Source organism: Anolis sagrei, chromosome 5, assembly GCF_037176765.1.
Source record: "Anolis sagrei isolate rAnoSag1 chromosome 5, rAnoSag1.mat, whole genome shotgun sequence".
NCBI lineage: Eukaryota > Metazoa > Chordata > Lepidosauria > Squamata > Dactyloidae > Anolis > Anolis sagrei.
The window spans coordinates 47273749-47293241 of NC_090025.1; the positions used below are offsets into that span (position 1 = coordinate 47273749).

Sequence of the window (19493 nt, forward strand, 5' to 3'; positions counted from 1 at the left end):
GTTGTTTGTTGTCTGGAATTCCCGTTTCTGAATGGCGTTCTGTATATGCTATCTTGATTCTGGTCTTTTCGATAAAATGATCCTAGCAGTTTGGGAAAGCCCAGGCAGAGAAGACTCAAGACTTTGGTCAAACTCTCTCCACTCCATAGCATGGAGAGATGGCAGTGAAAGCGGTGTCAAAGTGCATCCATTCCCCATTGTAGACGCCCCCAAAGCCAGGCGGGCCAAAGCTATGAGGGAGTGGAAGAAACCCTACTCTCTGGGTGCTTCTCAAACGTTTTCTGACCAAATTCAATGCAAAGGGGGAAAGGAGGGAACTGGGGGGAAAGAAGGCCGTCCTTCTGAGGGGAAGAGAGGAAGCCTCCTCTTGGGTTGAGAGAGGGAAAGAGAAAGGGAAGAAAGGAGGAGGAGGAGGCGGCGTTGCCACTCGCTCAGCCCTCATCCAGCCAGCCAGCCAGCCCTGCCTTCCCAAAAAGGGTGGGCCTTTTGGAGAGGATCCCTAGCTCTCGTGTGAGTGAGTGAGTGTGTGTGTGAGTGTGTATATATGTGTGTATGTTGTGTATTGGCAGCGGGGTAAGTGGAGGCTGGGTGGCTCCGACTCTCTGACGCCAGTGAGACCAGATCAATCCAGGAACAGCAGCGGCTGAGAAGAAGAAGGAGAAGGAGAGAGGGAGAAAGCAAGCAAGCAAGCAAGCAAGAGGGAAGGCGCAAAAAGCAGCAGCAGCAACATCCAAACGGGAGAGGAAAGAAACAGCAAGGAATCTTCTTGCCAATCTTCTCTTTTAGGAGGAAATCCTTTTCCTCCTTCCCCGCCTCGACTTACACACCGGTAAGCCCCATTCTTTGCTCTTTTTTCCCCCTTCTTCCATGTGCAACCCTTCCAGTCAGTGGCTGAATCTTTTCCCTCTCCCTCTGGGCAAGTGGGGGCCTTGCCTTGGCTCTCCTTCGAGAGAAAACCGGGTTGGAAGGGGGAAAGGGGACCCTGGGTGCTTTCCCAGCCTTCATGATGGCGGCGGTGGCGTTCAAAAAGAGCCTTCAAAACTTTTCCCCTTTGTATGGAGGGCCCTTTGTGGCTCCTCAAGGGAAAAAGAAAGAAAGAAAAGGTCGCTCTCGTTGCCTTCTCTCTTCAGGGAAGGAGATGCCGGGTGCCTCCAAACAACAAGGATTCCTGGAAGAGCTGAATCTTCCACGCTGTTACAGTTACACAAAAAGTTACAAGCGGTTTCCATCTTTTTCTTGTGTGTGTGTCTTCTCTTCCTGGAGAGGGAAGGGACATCATTCCTGGGGAAGAAGGGAAAGAAAGGAAAGAAAGCGCCCTGGGAAGGAGCCCCAGAAGGCCTTCACAGAGAAGTCCCGTTTGGATGGGGGCTCTTGTTCCCCTGCGGCCTCCTTTTGTGCCCAAAGCCAAGTCTAGGGAAACTTTTCCTGCTTTCCTTTCTCCTCCCGTTTCTCTTTCCCTCGTCGCCGAAGAGAAAGCAGCCCGGCCGACACAATGGAGGGGGGCTTGTCTCTCCCTTTGGGGTTTTTGAGGCACATGAAGCCAGCCCCCACCCCCATCCTCTTCTCTTTACTTAGGGCCCTATATCCCAGGATCTGATCCCAGGTTTTCTGCTTTAAACTGGATTATATGAGTCCACACTGCCAGCTAATCTGGGATAAACAGAAAAAACTGGCATCAGATCCCAGGATATAGGATAGGGCCTATTTGGAAGGGCCCTTAGTCCAAGCTTTGGAGCCTTTTCTTTGGGGGGTCTGGGAAAATGCAAGTCTTGGGGTGCATCTCTACACTATGGAATCAGTTTATTGTCGAAGGCTTTCATGGCCAGAATCACTGGGGTTGTTGTAGGTTTTTCGGGTTGTATGGCCATGCTCTAGAAGCATTCTCTCCTGACGTTTCGCCTGCATCTGTGGCAAGCATCCTCAGAGGTTGTGGGGTTGGCGTCAGTTGTTCAGAAGGCTTTCTTTTCAGTCTTTCTCTGCTGCTGAGAGAATGTAATTTGCCCAAGAATTTCCATGATCTAGAGTGCGTCTACACTGGAATTGATGCAGTTTGGCAACAATTGTTTCAGAAGGCTTTCCTTTCAGACTTTGCTTTCTTCTTTGGCCGAGAGAATGGAACTTGCCCAAGGTTCACTCCCAAGAATTTCCATGATCTGGAGTGCATCTACACTGTGGAATGAATGCATTTCGATCCCACTTTAACCACCATGGCTCAGTGATAGGGAATTATGGAAGTTGTGGTTTCTCTATTGCAGGTATGGGCAAACCCAGGCCCAGGAGCAGGATGCTGCCCCTTGGGCTCTTTTCTCAGGTCCTCCTCTCTCTCAACATCTTATGCTCCCTTCCTTCTGACTTTCTTTCCCCCCTCCCTTCCCCCTCTTTCTTGCTCCCTTCTTCCTTCCTTTCTCCTTTCTTCTCTCTTTCTCTTTCCTTCCTTCCCTTTTGTCTTTCCTTCTCTCTTTCCTTCCCTCCATCCATTCTCTTACACCCTTTCTTCTCTTCCTTCCTTCCTTCCTTCCTTCCTTCCTTCCTTCCTTCTTTCCCTCCCTTAACTCGCTCTTTTTGGCTCCCTCCTTCCTTTCCTTCCACCCTTTCCTCTGTCCTTCCTTCCCTCTTTCCTCCCTCTCCTCTCTCTCTTCTTTCCTTCCTTCCTTCCCTCTTGTGTTTCCTTCCTTCTCTCTTTTCTCCCTCATTCCCTTCCCTCTATCCATTCTATTCCACCTTTCCTTCCTTCCATCCTTCTCTTCCTCCCTTTACCTCAATCTTTCTTACTCCCTCCTTCCTTCCTTTCCTTCCTTTCCTTGCTTCTCTTTTGTCTTTCCTTCCTTTCTTTCCTCCCTCCTTCCATTCTCTTCCACCGTTCCTTCTCCTTTTCTTTCCTCCTTTCCTCCTGGGGGATGTTTAGGTGGGAGAAGAGAGGTTGAGAGGGAACATGAGAACCATGTTTCAAGATTTCCAAGGGTGTCCCACTGAGGAGGAAGGGGAAAACTGACTTTCTGCTGTTTTAGAGACCAGGGCACAAAGGAGCAGTGGGTTCAAATGGCAGGGAAAGCTATTCGACTGAAAAGATTAGGAAGAACTTCCTAAGAGTAAGAGCTGTTGGAGAGTGGCCTAGGCTTCCTGGGAGTGTGGTGGAGTCTTCTTCTTTGGAGGCTTTTCCACAGAGGCTGTCTGTCGAGAGTGCTTTGATTGTGCCTTCCTGCATGGCAGGGGGTTGGACTGGATGGCCCTTGGGGGTCTCTTCCAACTCTAGGATTTTATATCAGGAGTAGGCAATGTGGTGTCTAATGGATACACTTTTTCTCTCCAGTCCACCATCTCATCCTCACCAAGGCCAACCCTTATGGGATCCAAGTGTTTCCCATCTTTCCTTCATGTTTTGCTTCCGAAAGCGAAGAGGAAGGGGAGGAAAGGGCAGGGAGGAAACTTGGGGAGAAGCCCTTTCGGCCCACCCACCCACCCCACTCCAGCCCACCAAAAGGCCCCCAAGTTACAAAGTTTGCCCATGCTTGATCTACACTATGTGATGCAGTTTGACATCAGTTATTCAGAATGTTTTCCTTTCAGTCTTTGCTTTTCTCTGTGGCTGAGAAATTGTAACTTGCCCAAGAATTTCCTTGATCTAGAGTGCATCTACACTGTAGAATTGATGCAGTTTGGCAACAGTTGTTCAGAAGGCTTTCCTTTTGGTCTTTGCTTTCCTCTGAGTTGCAAAGCAGAAAGGAGAGTAGTTTTCTATTCCTTTGTTAGCAGTTGATGAAGCTGCATGTGAACTTGTTTAGATTTTCATTACCTGGTCTCAATATGAATTGCTGGTTTAATTTGAGGAGTGGCTTCAGGACACAATTGATCTTTACTATGGCTAAATATACATAAAATTAAGAGACACTAATTTTTGCTATATATTTCCAGCCGCAGTTGGTGCTTCCCTAGTGACTTAAATGTAGCTGTTACCCATAGGTTAAGAGTTTCTTGCTGAAAAGGCATATTGCAAACGGGTCGGAGGATGAATCACTCTTGAATACTAATAGAAAGCTGCTCTTAATTAAACTAAATGCACATCCGGAGTTTATACTTGAATTGCAGCCTCTCATGAAAATGCAACAATCTGTTTTAAATGTTCGAAGCTGTGCCCATTTACCCCATGCCACTCTGTCTGTATTCTTGTTTAAGGATTACAGCTGAGTAAATCTGTTTACCACTTCATCACACTAGAGAGAAAAAAATCACTTAAAATCTGCCTCTACAGAATTCTGGGATTTGTAGTTTAGTGAGACTGTTAAAGGCTCCTTCCTAAACTACAAACCCCAGAATTTTGCAGGAGGCAGAAACTGGATTTTAAGTGGATTTTTTCCTCTAATGTGATGATGACACTAGAGAAAAAAAATCAACTTAAAAAGATTTCTCTCCCAGTCATTTGGCTCCTGAGAAGATCACATTCTTTCAGACACTACCTTGAGCTTATGTGTGATTGTTGTTTTTTTCCTAAGGGTATGTTGCACCTAGAAACAAACAGCAGATATCAGCTGAAGACTGAAAAAGAACTTATCAGAACTTCTGTGTTGTCTGTTCCTCAAAAGGGGTTTGAACAGCTCAGGCCCTTGATAACAACGATACCTGGACCTTCTGTTCTCAAAGCATAACTAAATGGGTTTTCAGGACATGTTAATCGGAAGCTCAAAGGACCTTACAATGTGTCCTAGCTACCTCTCAAGATAAGATCATCTTAGTTCAAGGCCAGATTGGGTTACAAGGGTACTGATTTGTCCTTGTTTTAAGTCTGATCTTTTCTTTCCCTCTCACACACAAATGTAATCAAATACAGTTCTCTTCTCTGATATCTATCTTCCTGTTTCTGAGATCACACACACACACATACATATGATCTGGTGACTTGAAATACCTTGGAAAAGCATTTAGAAAGGCAAGGACAATATAGACCAGTCTTCTCTTGGTGATCTCAGATACACTGGATTGCAATTTCTATCATCCCCAGACAGACTGAAGAATTCCAAGGTTTGCAATAATGATGGGAAGGAAAGAGTGTCTATCACATGTTTAAAGAATACTGTAGGACAGAGTTTCTCAACCTAGGGGTCAGGACCTCGGTGGGGGGCAGGCGGGATTGCGAAGGGTCATCAAAGACCATCAGAAAACACAATATTTTCTGTTGGTGGCAAGGGTTCTGTGTGGAAAGTTTGGCCCAATTCTGTTGTTTGTGGGATCTTTGATTGTAGGTGAACTATAAATCCAAGCAACTACAACTCCCAAATTTCAAGCTCTATTTTCCCCAAACTACACCAGTGTTTGCATTTGGACATATTGAGCATTCATTCCAAGTTTGGTCCAGATCCATCATTGTTTGAGTCCCCAGTGCTCTCTGGATGTAGGTGAACTACAACTATAAAATTCAAGGTCAATGCCCACCAAACCCTTCCAGTATTTTCTGTAGGTCATGGAAGTTCTGATCAATTCTATCATTGGTGGGGTTCAGAATGCTCTTTGATTGTAGGTGAGCTATAAATCCTAGCAGCTACAACTCCCAAATTACAAAATCAACCCCCCCCCCCCAAAGTCCACCAGTATTCAAATTTGGGTGCACTGGGTATTTGTGCCAGATTTGGTCCAGTGAATGAAAATATATCCTGCGTATCAGATATTTACATGACGATTCGTAACAGTAGCAAAATTACAGTTGTGAAGTAACAACAAAAATAATTTTATGGTTGGGGGGTCACTACAACATGAGGAACTGTCTTAAGGGGTCGTGGCATTAGGAAGGTTGAGAAACACTGATGTAGGGGAAAGTTAGAAAGCAAATTTAGAAACCTAAGCACTGGTATTTTTCATTCTGCCTTCCCTTCTTTCGCCCCTGTTAATGCACATCTGACGCCATTCACAAATTATGCTCTTCCTGCTTCAAATATCATCGTAGCCTCTTGAGGCAGAGTGGGAGAGAACATTTTCCCACCTGCTCAGACCGGATGCTACCTTATACTGCCCTGTGAATAGACTTGGATACGATCCCACCAACGTCGTTTATCCTATCCCACCATAATTTCCTTTGCTGTTCCCTCCTCTGCCCCTTTAGAACAGTGAAGCTGATGAGGAAGGATGCTTACAGATATGTATAATCTTCTGAAGGCAAACACACACATACAGAGTCCCACCTCCCCTTCTTCAAACAACGGGAAAAGGGTAGACAGGAAGGATTTGCCGAACCTTGGTAACACTGGTATGTTTTCTCCCCATTTCCTGTCAATTTTTAATGCAGGGGTGAGAGATTTAATATGAAAACAACTTATTTCCTAATGCAGACAACTTTTTAGACACTGGATGAAGTGAAAGGGCGTCTGTAGACAGGCAACACAAAATGCAAGAAAGCTAAAATGCGGTTGTAAATCCACAGAGCTGCATGTTTGACAGTCACTTTTAAATGTGTTTGTTCTTTGCTCTTCAAAGAAGCATATCTGTCTTCCTTGCCTGCATGCTTGTCAAAGGATAGTAATTCAAAAGTGCTTTTACATGTATGAAGTCCATTGATATCTCAAAATGAAAGGATGGCAATGATTATTTCCAAACAGATTTCTCCCTGCATCCCAGCTTAATGCGTGTAAACAGAGGGCAAGATCAGCCTAGGGAGAAGGTAAAGTTGAATTAAGCTGTGCTGGCAGTGCAGCAGCCCATACTGTCAAGTATAAGTGCTATCTTTTGGTGTGTAATCCTGCAAGGCTAATGGAGGCATCATCTTGGCTTTATAAATAATGTAAGCTGTGTATAATGTGGGCTCCCCAGAGACTTCAGAGAGCATCATTACTTGCCTTTCCAACCTGCTGTAGATCTCAAATTGACTTACGACAGTGAAATGCAAAATGATACATCAAAATGACATGAGGGGGTCAGGCTGTGAGCTTTTGTGTTCAGTCGTTATAATTAAATATATTATGATAGTAAGTATAACAGTCACTTGACCAGGTTGTCCCGATGTGTGGAATACAAAGGTAAATATCCAGAAGTAATAAATTAAAGAAGCAGTCTTTTAAAAAAAAAATCAAAGTTTTTAGTGCTTTGTTTATATTTTTTTTTATATGTCTCCTCTCTCCTGGATGGAACTCAAGGCAGCTCAGCTCAGAAAAGGAATCAATTAAAAACTCACAATAAAAAAAAAATTAAAAATGCAACCATCATATTTCAAACATTATAAAATTAAGCTTACAAAAGTCTGTCTGTCTATGTCAAAATATTTTGTTTTTCTGCCTACCTGTTTGTACCAGAAAGGCTGCTGCTAGGTGAAGTGGTCCATTGGATTGGCTGCTACTAGGTGAAAGATTGGGTTGTAGGTTTTTCGGGCTATATGACCATGTTGTAGAAGCATTTTCTCCTGACATTTTGCATGCATCTATGGCATATTTATGCCTGCCATAGATACAGGCAAAATGTCAGAGGAGAATGCTTCTAGAACATGGCCATATAGCCCGAAAAACCTACAACAACCCAGTGATTCTGGCCATGAAAGCCTTCAACAATAAGGTGAAAGATTGTCTGTTCCTAAGGTGAAGTGCGCCCCCCCCCCCCCCCCCGGTGATGTCATTGGGAAAGAAAGGTGACATGTATGAGTGGAGAGGGAGCAAGGCAAGAAGGAAGGAGCCACAAAGATCCATGTTATTGTGGTAGACCCTCTCAGAGCTGGAGAAGAGAGCAAGAGAGGGGGAGGAAGGAAAGAGAAAAAGAAAAGAATCAATTAAAAACTCACAATAATTTTTTTAAAATTTGCAACCATCATATTTTAAACATTATAAAATTAAGCATACAAAAGTCTTATCTATCTATCTACTTATCTAAGTCAGAAAGGCTGAAGTGAAGTGGCCCCCTATGATGTCATTGGGTTGGCTACTACTAGGTGATAGATTATTCCTAAAGTGAAGTGGCCCCCTGTGATGTCATTGGGACAGAAAGGTGATGTGTATGGGTGGAGGGGAGAGAGGGAGGAAGGGGCTATGAAGAGAGCCATATTGTCGTGGTCGGCCCTCTTGGAGCTGAAGAAGAGAGTAAAAGAAAGGAAGAAGGAAAATAAGAGAAAGTAAAGAATGAAGAAAGAGGCGAAGGAAGATAAAGGAAAGGGGAAATGTATGAGGGGTGGAAAAGAGAAAGAGGAACAGCAACCCTTCCAATACCCATGCAGGACTGGGTATATACTAGTAAATAAGTAAAACATGCAACTCCTCTGTCGGCAATTACGCATCCAAAGTTTGCTTAAACAAAATGGTCTCTGCCTACCCACAAAAGGAAAACATGGAGAGAATAGGCCAACTTCCTGCAGAAGGGAATTCCAGAGGATGGGAATAGCAGAAGACTCTCCTGGGTCCTCATTAAGTAAGCTGAGAAAAAGCTGCCCTGTAGATCTTAAGATTCTGGCAGATTCATGGAGGACAGTGGTGCCCAACCTTTGGTCCTCTAGGTGTTTTGGACTTCAACTCCCAGAAATACCAGCCAACTTACCAGCTGTTAGGAATCGTGGGAGCTAAAGTCCAAAACACCTGGAGGAGCAAAGGTTGGGAACCACTGCTGTAGGAGGATGCAGTCATTTGGACAGTTTGGACCTACCTAAGCCATATAGGGCTTTATAAGAGCATGACTACCGCTTTGAAACCTGTGTTGGCAGAAGAGCTTATCGAATAGCAGATTCAGTGTTAAATTTCCATAAAGATGCAGTCATCTCTCCATACTGATTTTTCATTAATTTGAATCAGCTCTTGGAATATCTGATTGACTCTGTGCTCCATGTCCTGAAGTCATGCTGGAGGACCTAGAGATTTCAAGAGAGAACATCTCTCTAGGAATCTAGGTCCTCTAATGCAATTCTGTGGTCATTTTCCAGCAGAAGTTGACCATAGAGCAGGCATGGTCAAACTTCGGCTGTTAGGAATGGTAGGAGTTGAAGTCCAAAACACCTGGAGAGCTGAAGTTTGCCCATGCCTGCCATAGAATCACGCTGGAAGACTTAGAAATTCCTCAAATAAAAAATAGCAATTTTTATTTGCCTTTTTTCACTTTCACAAGGGTCTTGTGCCCCAACCCTGACAAATGTGAAGGGATGACAATGCATTTTAAAACATATAATATCCTAACTTTCTATAGCAGATGACCAAATTCTAACTGCAAAGACATGATGTTAGGGTTGCTGCTGAGAATTAGAATATTAGAGGATCTACTTTCAGATCCCTTTTCTGCTAAAATGTTCAAAAGATGGCCTCTGACATATCGCTGTCAACCCAGTATCAAGAGTAGCTGTAATGCTAACAAACCTAATGAGAGCAGTTTTGTTTGCAGGCAAACATTTCATAGTTAATTCAGACTGTGAAGGCAACATATTTCCTGGCAGTCATAGTGCTATAGAAAACCACAGTTTCTTCTTGGGAGTATCAAATAACAATAAGCAAAAGTAAATTGTAAGTGTTCTGCTTTTCCTTCCCCCTTCGTTCTGTGGTTCAGGACAGTTCTTGGCAGGACTAAATTCTTGGATATAGCAAGCCAGTCTGGGTTTCTGCTAAACAAGCAAGACTTAAGTCACAACAACAGTGTGAGCAATGATGAATTAAGTTATTAACAGGGTTGGAAAAATGAAGGCTTTATTGGCTGAAAATTACTTGAATATTCCAGGTCCATTAATTTTGTTGAATTGGGATGATACGGCCATCGGTTTAGGTTAATTGGGAAGAATTACATAACTGAAAACATGACCCATGTAGGTAGATAATATTAGAATTCGTAAAATTATTTTCTTATTTAAGCCCTTTATCTGGTGAGCACAAGCTTAATCATGCACAAGAAGTTTAAAATACCTCTTTTAAGCAGTAATGCATCTTTTCAAACTATCCTATCTAGCTGTGGAAACCAGGGCACACCATGTAACAAACAATATTTTTAAGGCAAACCCTTCTGGGACGGTAGAGATGAAAACAAAGATTTCAGAAATACTAGTAGCATTTGTAATTTTGACAAACTCTAGGAATAATGTCATTACATATCCAGGAAAACACATTTTTCACAGTAGGCCATCTTGAAGTATTAATTACCACATTACAAAGATGATTCATTTCTGTAATACCCTGCAGGCACCAGATTCCATCTGATCTTGGAATCTGAGTAGGGCCAACCTAGATTAGTATTTGGATGGGAAACCACCAGAGATTTCTCAGTACTGTAGGCTATATTTCTGAGGAAGACAACTCTGATAATCCTAATAACTTCCATGGAGTTAAAATTAATCAATAAGCAACTTGAAGGTGTATATATCCACATACTTGGATTAACATGTGGAAACAGTTGGCAAGCCATGCCAAATAACTGTTGAAATGTAAACTGCCTAATATATTGTGGGCTAGAGATGCGTACCTATTTTGCTGTTTGCTCTTGGTGAAGGATTGTGGATAAAATGGAATTAAGATCATAATTCAAGATTCCTCCATCTTGTACTTGCTGACTTGCCTGAAGCACACAGCATTTCTTGGTTTTCCTTGTCATCTAAAATTGTAGTTTGCAAATGAGATTGTTTTTCAAAACAGAAGTTGGTATAGTAGGTTTTTCAGGCTATATGGCCATGTTCTAGAAGCATTCCTTCCTGACATTTCGCCTGCATCTATGGCAGGTCAAAACCTCTGAGGATGCCTGCCATAGATGCAGGCAAAATGTCAGGAGAAAATGCTTCTGAAACATGGCCATATAGCCCAAAAAACCTACAACAACCCAGTGATTCTGGCCATGAAAGCCTTCGACAATACATAGAAGTTCTGATCTTGCAGTATGAGCCTTTCAGCTTAACACATGATGTACCTAGTTCCAATTCCAATTGTGGTTTGGTCTTGTGTTTGTTCTTTCTCGCCCACAACCTCATTTTAGGAGGTCTGTTTACTTGAAAATTAAAATTCAGTTCTTAAATGCATAATTGTTTAATTTTGTCATCTTGGGTTTGGTGATAAAAACCAAATTAGTTGAAAAAACAGGAGGGGCGGTTGATACCAAGTGCTGCAACTTCTGAGCTAGAGTGCCAACAACAAAATACTGTATGCATTATCTTTAAATGTTGAAGTTTGCTTTTGAAGCAGCTCTGTAGTTGTTCCTACTTATGTCTGTATACATCCAAAAAGGATCAGGGAGACTTCACCTAACACTGGAGTATTGGGGAGTGCAAAATATCCATAGGGTGTCTTGTTCTTACTTTCGATAATCTGGAATGTTCAATTATAGGAATATAAAATGAAATATAGTTAGGAACCAAGAAGAAAATGTCTGGTGAATGTTCTGATAGGACGATGAATTCTTGAGAATTTTGAATTGGAGGGTTTTGCAAAAAATTCTTTGCTATCTTGCATGTTTGTGCAACGTTCCCAGTCTGAAACCATATTTGATCTGTACTTTCTACATTACATTGATAATCTAACACTATATAGTCAATTGCGGTGAATGCTATACTTCCATAAAAAGTGTTTGATGGATATTATATATTACATATTGACACAGCCCCAGGAGATGAAACAGATAGTTGTGTTCACATGCATTTAGTGAGTGTTTAGTTGGCCAAGGTGGTATTTGAAGCTTGAGCTCCCAATATTTGGACATGGCTATCTACTTCTACTTGCAAACATAACATACAGTTGACAGTCACCACTTACATAAAGTTTCACATCAAGGAGCAGATACAAAGACATCCATATTCACACATCACTTGAAACAGGCTTTTGCTTGAAAGTACCCAAACCCAGGTAGATTCAAGCTGTGTTTAATATAATGAGGCCAGAAGAGCTCAATGCAAAATCCAGTCTAGTGCAGAAAGGTGATTAGGTATGAATAAAACAGTCAGAGCCCATCGAGAGGAGAGGTTGCCTTTGAATGTTTAGAGTGTGCGTTCTAGTTTTATTTAGTACTAGCTTGGGAACCCAGCAGTACCCGGGTTATTTGAAAAAGACATTTGTTTTGGGATGTTGGGTAATATCAGTTTGGTAATTTGTAGCTCTCTTTCTTAGAAAAAAGCTACTCTTTCCTGTTGTTTTTCATGAATGCTCCCATTAGAAAATGTATAAGGATGTGGGTGAACTGCAGTTCCCCAAATCATAGGCCAATCAGCCCAAACTCCACCAGTATTCAAGGTTGGCCATGTCGAGGTTATGCACCAAGTTTTGTCCAGATCCGACGTCGACTGTTGGATCTGTGTGCCAAGTTTAGTGCATATCTGATGTTGACAGGGTTCAGTGCTCTCTGGATAAGAGTGAACTATCACTCCCAGATCCAAGGGCAATCACCTCCAAACCCCGCCTGCACGCACAGTTGGCCATGTTTTGTCTGCGTGCCAAGTTTGGTCCAGATCTGATGTCATCTGGCTTCAGTGCTCTTAGGATTAGGGTGAACTACAACTCTCATATGCCAAGGACAATTACCTCCAAACCCTGCCTGTATGCACAGTGGGCCATGTTGGGTTGTGTGCCAAGTTTGGTCCAGATCCGACATTGGCTGTGTTCCGTGCTCTCTTGATGCGGGCGAACTATAACTTCTAGTGGCCTGTATGCACAGTTGGCCATGTTGGGTCTGTGTGCCAAGTTTGGTCCAGATCTGATGTCGGCTGGGTTCAGTGCTCTCTGGATAAGATTGAACTACAACTCCCCAAATCAATGTCAATTCCCACAAACTTCTGCAGTATGTTCAATTGGTCATGAGGCTTCTCTGTGCCAGGTTTGGTTCCAGCCCATTGTCAGCAGGGGTCACAGTTTCTCTAGATGCAGGTGAACTATAACTCCCATTAAGGTCAATTTCCTCCAAATGTCTTCAGTATGTTCTGTTGGTCATGTGTGTGCCAAGTTTGGTCCATGTCCGTCATTTGTGGGGGTCACAGTGGTCTCTGGAAATGAGTGAAGGTACTGGAAGTTCCTTAGTTTGGTCCAGACCCATCGCTGGCTAAGTTCACATTGCTCTCTGGATGTAGGTCAACTACAACTCAAATAAATCATGAAGTTATGAATTCCCCCCAAACCTCTTGTTCAGTTGCTGATCAATTCCTCTGTTTACTGTTTGCCATAGGAAAGGGTTAAGGGAGAGGTAGTGGGTGGGATCATGCAAATTCCACACCAATGGAGAGAGGAAGGAACACTGGGATATGAAACTCACTATTATCTGCAGTGTCATAGGAGGGAGTGCTTTTGGTGGCTCCTCAGCACTGTGGGTTATAACTGTTTGTGGAGGCTGGAGGTTGTCTATGTAAGTGGACACCTCCACCACATACACATATACACATTTTCACTTTTGCTATGTGAATAGATAGATTGATATGTTAATTATGTTCATTTTGTTAATTAAAAATATATGATTTGAATTGTTCCGTTTTTTTCCTTGTAGCCAAAAATGTGGTAGTCTTATTTGCCACAATGTCATCTTGTGTCTCTGTAGTCAATTTCTACCATATCGTAATGGAAGATTCATGGAGTTGGAAGAGACCACAAGTGCCATCCAGTCCACCCCTTCACCCCTTTCCCATGCAGGAAAATACATTCAAAGCACTCCTGACAGATGACCATTCATCCTTAAAATCTTCAGAGAAGGAGACTTGTGAGGTAGCATATTCCACTGCCAAACAGCTCTGTTAGGAAGTTCTTCCTAATGTTTAGGTGAATTTCTTTCCCTGCAGTTTGAATCCATTACTCCATGTCCTAATCTCTAGAGCAGCAGAAAACAAGTTTGTACTCCCCCCCCCCACCCCAGTGTGACATCCTTTCAAGTATTAAACATGTCTGTCATGTCCCATCTTAGCCTTCTTTTCTTCAAGCTAAACACACGGGGCATCCAAAACCAGTCTTCATAGGGCTTGGCTTCCTAACTTCCTAGACAGGTTTTCTTGGTGCTCTAGCATAATTCTATGTTAACCTTCCAGGAGAAGTTGGCCATAGAGTCACATTAGAGGACCTGGAAAAAACATTCTACTCAAATCAGTGGATTATCACATAGGCAGAAGACAAATCTGCAAATATAGAGGGTCGATTATAAACTGTTTTAATTGGGGGCTACAACCATTACAATCCATAAATGGTCCATTCTGAATAGAAGAAATTGTTGAGTGGTATATTTATGCTAAATCTAAATGAAATAGTGCACAGGGAGGTTATTTTGGTACCGTTGGTTCCCCAGCTGTAGTGCTTTTTCCAGGTTTGGAAGCACACTTGGCCAAGTAGAAGGTGATATTGTTCCTCATCCTCACTGCTGTTCGCTCTCCTGATGATGAACTTGTCTTCTTCCTTTAGGGCAGTCTTCCGCCTGTGAGTCCTTTCACTTGATTGATGGGCCCAGCTTGGTTTACCTCCATGCAAAGGAGATAATCCAAGCAGCAGTGGGTGGCTGAGTGTAGCCAACTTTTACATTTCTCCATAATGCTGCAGAGAGACGGGGTTGGGGAGATCATGGGAAATTCAGTGGATGGTTAGATCCAGTCATTTGACACTGCTACAAATGCTGACAGGAGGAAAAATAAGGACTGGTCAGAGCAAGCATGGCCGGGGGCCCTTGGAGCAGCTCAGTATTGAAATTGGTGATGTTTTCTTAAAGCATTGCAAGATCTTTATATTACTTGGCTTTGGGAACCATTGTTAGCAACGAAAGGCCTTAGGCTTTAATGGATCTCTCTGTATCTTTTGTAGTAAAATTGTAACCCATCCTAATCCTTTGGGATAGAAATTAAAAATCTGGGTTTAGAGCAAGCTTTGAAGTAGAACTTTCATAATTTTGAGCATTTTTTTCAATTCAACTGGTTGAAAACTTCAGAACCACTAATACTTTTCAATGAGTAAAATTCACTGTTCTTGTTAATTGTGGTAGTTGTTAGTTCGAACTATGTATTTCGATCTTTATTACTGCAGTAATTCTGTAGAATTAGAAATGGGTTTCTCTTATACACTAGGCTCCCAGTTAACCAGAATGCAAGCAACTGGAATTCTCAAGCAACCACCAAAAAGTTGAAGAAATTAAACTTTAAATAAAAAAAGCTTTTTATAATACAGTAAAACAGTAAAAATGTGTTACATTAAGTTAAGTTTGTATTTATTTGTCTTAATTTGTTTTTAATTACTGTATTTCAATGTTAACTTATTTTATTTAAATAGAGCTTGTTTTATCCAATTTATATGCCTGGTTTTTGTAATTTTATGTATGGCACCCTTGTGTGCTATTTTGTAAGCTGCTCTGAATCCCTATGGTAGATAGTGGTGGGGGTATAAATAAAATATTATTATGATTATTATTAATATCAAGTCAAATACAAAGTTTATTGTATGGTATGGGGTATAGTATTACATAGTTAGGTCAATTTTTAATAGCAACCAGAATCTATCACTCTCTAGGGGTTCTGGTTAACTGAGAGTCTACTGTATTACTCTTTTCAATTGAAGTGTTTTTCTGTATGTGCGTGCCTAACCCTAACCCTTAAACCCTAACCCTTAACTTAGGGCAGTCCCATAGGGTTTTCTTAAGCAAAGAATATTCAGAAGTGGTTCTGTCAATTCCTTTGAAATATAGTCTACAGCACCTGGTATTTGTTGACAATCTCACATCCAAGTAATAACCAGAGCTGACTATGCTAAGCCTCCAATATCAGATGGGATATGGTACTTTTAGAGTTTCCTTGTATTTTATTTATTTATTTATTTTTATAGCATTTCTATAATGCTCTTCTCACCCCTGGGGGGACTCAGAGCAGTGTACAACATGGCAAAATGGCAAAAATTCAGTGCCGAACTTACATATGCTCCGTTCATCATGAGTACATTAAAAACAAAACAAAAAACCCCACTGAACGAAAACACACCAAATTTGGTCACAAAACACCAAACAGTCCAAGGAGTGACCGACAATAAAAAAACAAAAACAACTTACACATCTAAAAAACTTTGAAAACCACACAGTGCATGCGCGCTGGGGTGGGTGTTGCGCGCATGCAAGACAGTTCCTCTATCATCTTGCAGCTGTGCGGAACCAGTCTCCTAATATTTACACACTTTATTTGTAGTCAAAGCAGATATTGTGGAATTTTCTACTTTGATATTCTGAGTTATAGGACTGTGTGTAAGGAAGGAAACAAAGAGGAAGAGAAGGAAGAAAGCAGAGAAAGGAGGAAGGAAAGATGGAGGGGAAGGAAGTTAAGTGGTAGAAAAGGAAAGAAGGAGAGAAAGAAAGAAAAAAGGGAAGGAAAGAAGGAAGGAAAAAGGGAGGGAAGGTTGGCCACAGCAACATGTGGTGGATACAGCTAGTAGTATATAAATATGAATTAAAACCATTAAAACTATAAAAAGACCCATCAAATGTTAAAGCAGTTTCTTTGTAGACCTTGTTTATGGACATTTGAGAAGGAATACTTCCTTATTTTATTATGAGAGCTTCTCAATACATGTTTTTCTTTCTGTACTGAACTCCCTGCCCCCCAATGCTTGGACTATCCCAAGTTGTGATCTATGTATCTCTGTACTTAACTTCCATTGTAATTTAATGTTCTTGCTTTAGGTCATAGAGAAACTCCTCACAGGTAGACAGTTTGCATTAAATAGTAAGTCAGTACAACTTTACACGCCCAAACATATACAATCTCAATATTGCAATACACTGCTTAAACTGAAAACATAACAAAATATTCTGCTTAGAGATGCAGTAGCTGCATATGCATGAGAACAAGTAAGGGAAAGAGGCAGTTGCTGTGATCAAATAACTGAGGTCAGTGTTTTCACTTCTGTTTATAACTTTCTCACACTGACATTATATGGGGAAACTTGGTGCACTTCTAGTTCTGCAAGTGTTCCAAATATAAGTTGGAGGACTTGTATTGCAGATTTGATTAGCAAGTAGGCAAGAATACACAAGTTACAGCTTGCTTCACTTTCTGTGTACAGTGAAAATCCTCAAAGGTTCACAAACTGCACTTTGGGAAACAGAATGGCTTGTTCTGATATGCTTCGATCTTGCTTCGTTTTGTCACAAGGAAAGAGATTGAAATGCTCTGGGATAGAGAAGCCTAGCTCGAAAATAGTGGGTATTCCACAAACTAGGGGAATGGAGAAAACTCTGATCTTGAAACCATTGTCCCAAATAACTGTTTTCTTCATGCTCCCAGTTTGTGCCTCTTCTCAGATTAGAAGACTGCAAAACAAAACACCATTCTGCTATGGAAAATATTATACATTCAGGATCAATTCAGTCCCTTGTGAGGTGTAAGTTAATATACCTCTGAAAAGTAGAAGTCAAGGCAGAGTTGAGCCTGATATGATTATAGTGCTTTTTGCTGGATCATAGGATGCTTGCATGGAAATTGAGGTATCTGTTATCAAATCGAATTTTGCATTTTGTAAGGTATTTATTTTGTACTGCTGCTAGGAAATATGGAATTAGAAGTGAAACAAATGTTCAGCTAGAAACGTTTTAGGGATACCTGTGAGTTTTGCAGGCTGTATGGCCATGTTCCGGAAGCCATTCAGCCGGAAAAGCTCAAGTAACCCAGTGATTCTGGCCATTAAAGCCTTCAACAACACATTTTGGGGGCAATGTGTCTGTTGTGGTAGCCCAAAAGAGTCCCCGATAGCAACTTTCACTATGATTTCTCCAAGAGTCCCTGATAGCAACTTGCACTATAATTTCTCCTACTTCAAGCCTATTACACCTTCTGGACTTTACAGGATCCCACTTATGCTCATGCCACCCAAACGGGCTCCTCCCTGATTATGTAGTATTTTTGCTTCTCCTTGCCTTCTCTTGCCTTCAACAGGGAAAGTTACAGAGAGGCAGGGCTACTAATATAGGGTTGGGCTGCTTTGCACACTCCAAAACTGCCATGCACATTGTTTCCTTGGCGGCTTCCTTTCTTTCAAGTCAAGGGTGGGCAGCTGCAGAGGCTGAATAAAGACATTGGGTTTTTTTTTAATTAAAGTGGCTGGACAACTACTTCCAGTTCTTTCTTTTTTTTTTAAAGAAAAGGCTATTTTGTGTCTCAAAAACTGCCCTTCAGATAGGTTTTATGTCCTTATCAAACATGCCTGTGATAGCGATGGGACTGAAAGCCTCTTCTTTAGATCTTAAAACTTGAGCAAGCCCTTTGGAGTGATACACTAATCCATAGTATAATATGGCCAATACAGTCACATTTACCTGCTCTTTATCTTAGATGTTGCGACAGGACTTGTGAACTGTTCTGGTTTCCTTTTAATGTCAAAGCACAGCTATGCCATTTAGGTTTTTACATCTATCTGCATGCTTACCTTATTAATGTATGCTTTGTTCAAAGTGAGGCATGTAGATTGGTGACAGAATCCCCTTTTAATGGTACTGGATAAAGTGTTACGATACTCTAAATTACATTAGGTGCATAAGCCCCCTCCCCTCATTGGCGCAGCAGGTTAAACCACTGAGCTGCTGAACTTGCTGACCAAAAGGTTGATGATTCTAATCCGGGGAGCAGGGTGAGCTCTCACTATTAGGCCCAACTTCTGCCATCCTAGCAGTTCAAAAACATGCAAGTGTGAGTAGATCAGTAGGTAGTGCTTCTACTGGAAGGTATCGACGCTTCATGAAGTCGTGCTGGCCATATGACCTTGGAGGTGTCTACAGACAACGCTAGCTCTTCGGCTTAGAAATGGAGATGAGCAATCCCCCCCCCCCCCCGAGTCAGACACAATTAAACTCAATGTCAGGCAAAACCTTTACTTGACCTTACAAAGTACCATGCAAGCAAACATTTTTTTTTAATTGGAAAGTAATATTCAAAATTTAATCTCAGTATCTAGCAGAACTATGTATAGCTTCTGAAAAGATAAACTGACCTCTTAATGTGTTGTAGAAAATGGCAATTGCTTAAGAATTTAAAGTATTCATTACCTTGCTATGCAGATTATTCAAACTTACTTACTTACTTACTTAGGCGATCCCTCGTTGGACGAGTAAGATGGTCTTCCATTATGGATTTCCTTGTGGGTCCGTATGTGGCTGTGGAGCCCTATTCTTGCTCTGCAACTTCTTCCGCAGTGAGGGCATTGGTTTCCAGGTGGAAGGCGTTCCCGGTCGGGGTTGGCTTGACGCGCCTTCCTCCTGGCACGTTTCTCTCTTACACCCTCCACTCGTGCCTCCTCGAATTCTGCAGCACTGCTGGTCACAGCTGTCCTCCAGCTGGAGCGCTCAAGGGCCAGGGCTTCCCAGTTCTCAGTGTCTATGCCAGAGTTTTTAAGGTTGGCTTTCAGCCCATCTTTAAATCTCTTTTCCTGTCCACCAACGTTCCGTTTTCCGTTCTTAAGTTCGGAGTAGAGCAACTGCTTTGGGAGACGGTGGTCAGGCATCCGGACAACGTGGCCGGCCCAGCGGAGTTGATGTTGGAGGACCATCGCTTCAATGCTGGTGGTCTTTGCTTCTTCCAGCACACTGACGTTTGTCCGCTTGTCTTCCCAGGAGATTTGCAGGATTTTCCGGAGGCAGCGCTGATGGAG

At 42.1% G+C, this 19493-nt stretch overlaps 1 protein-coding gene across 1 annotated transcript in view; it reads left to right on the forward strand.

Moving 5' to 3' along the window:
- Positions 1-387: 387 nt before the first annotated feature.
- The window catches only part of SMAD1 (SMAD family member 1), a 59385-nt gene continuing 40279 nt past the window's right edge, over positions 388-19493 (forward strand). The window contains exon 1 of the mRNA XM_060778882.2: positions 388-829. The gene's annotated coding sequence lies outside the window, so the exon portion shown is untranslated. The remainder of the gene's footprint in view (positions 830-19493) is intronic.